A 1844-nucleotide genomic window follows, 5' to 3' on the forward strand; every position below is an offset into this window, starting at 1 on the left:
CTACGTTGTGAGTCTATAAAGAATGGAGATGTGATTAATAATAATAATTTAAAAAATAATACTAATGGACAGAGCAGAGTTCTTACCTCCAAAATAAGTTTCTCTTTATGCATGAGGAAAGAACCTGGTTCTTCATAAAATTCCCTTTAATGTTGACATTTAGGGGCATTAGTTTAACCTCTCCAAGGCTTCAAAAGCAATTTGCAAAGTAAATTTCCCCCTTCAGATTTCAAGTTCACATCAATGCACTTGTAAGGAATATGTAGGTTTTTGCTTTGGTGTTATCATACCTTTTTTTCCTATTTGCTTGTGTTTTTCTGCTCTCAGTCATAGCATGAACTTAATTGTTATAGAAGGCATATTCACTACATGAAATTTTAAATTTACATGTATAGATGAAAATGATTTTATGAGAAACACTTTTATGCTGCCAGGCCCTTTCTCTGGATCCTGTCATGGGCACTGGTGGCATATCTGGAAAAATGGGTGCCTAAAAAACCCACAGGAGCTGGTCTGTCCTCAGTGCAGTTTCTTTGGTTCAAAGCAGGTTTTTCACACTGTGTGTATTTATCAGCAGTCCTTTAAAGCACCATTAGTGTTTGCTGTGATTGCTGCTCCCCTTCTGTGGCATTCCAGCTGCTGATTCACTGCTAAAGAGCAGGAAAATGTGCAGGAAAGTCATGATCAAACATCCCCTCCAGAAAATACACAGAAGAAATACTTGAACTGAGCAGACACTGAGAAAGAAGGTATTTCACTTCACACCGTGTCAAAATGTCATTTTTATTCCATTCTACAAAGCTGAGCATGAGAAGTGTGTGGTGAAGTGACTGAAACCACTCGCCATTAGCCATGCTGCTAACTGCACTAATTCCAGAGAGCAGCACTTCAGTAATTCCACGGAGTTTAATAGGCTGGTAACCAGCAGTGATTGCAGCTCAGTGTGGAAAGGAGAGTACCTGATTTGTTCTGTAATGAGATCTAACAGGAGGGAGCACGCCCGTGCTCCGTCAGTCTGGGCAGAGTGGGGCGGTGAGTGAGTGAGTGAGTGAGTGAGTGAGTGAGTGAGTGAGTGAGTGAGTGAGTGCAGAGTGCAGCCTGGGGCTCTGCTGCCACCCTGCCTCCTTCCTGCATGTCCCCCAGCCCTGCTCACTGCTGCCAGATGAGGGTCTGGCCTTTCCCACCAACAGCTGCCCCAGTTCCAGGTGGCGCTCCCTGGTTTCCTGTGCTTTCGCCCCATAGCTGTCCCAGTTCCAGGTGGCCCTCCCTGGTTTCCTGTGCTTTCGCCCCATAGCTGTCCCAGTTCCAGGTGGCCCTCCCTGGTTTCCTGTGCTTTCGCCCCATAGCTGTCCCAGTTCCAGGTGGCCCTCCCTGGTTTCCTGTGCTTTCGCCCCATAGCTGTCCCAGTTCCAGGTGGCCCTCCCTGGTTTCCTGTGCTTTCGCCCCATAGCTGTCCCAGTTCCAGGTGGCCCTCCCTGGTTTCCTGTGCTTTCGCCCCATAGCTGTCCCAGTTCCAGGTGGCCCTCCCTGGTTTCCTGTGCTTTCGCCCCATAGCTGTCCCAGTTCCAGGTGGCCCTCCCTGGTTTCCTGTGCTTTCGCCCCATAGCTGTCCCAGTTCCAGGTGGCCCTCCCTGGTTTCCTGTGCTTTCTCCCAACAGCTGTCACAGTTCCAGGTGGCACTCCCTGGTTTCCTGTGCTTTCCCCCAACACCTGCCCCAGTTCCATGTGGCACTCCCTGTTTCCATGTCCCTGGGTTTGTGTGTGTGGCAGCAGCACCCTGCTTGGGCCAGCCAGCTGATGGGAACAGCTCCTTTAGCTCAATTCCCCCTTGCCATTTTTCAGGC

The sequence above is a fragment of the Geospiza fortis genome, unplaced genomic scaffold (assembly GCF_000277835.1).
Source record: "Geospiza fortis unplaced genomic scaffold, GeoFor_1.0 scaffold172, whole genome shotgun sequence".
In the NCBI taxonomy this organism is placed as follows: domain Eukaryota; kingdom Metazoa; phylum Chordata; class Aves; order Passeriformes; family Thraupidae; genus Geospiza; species Geospiza fortis.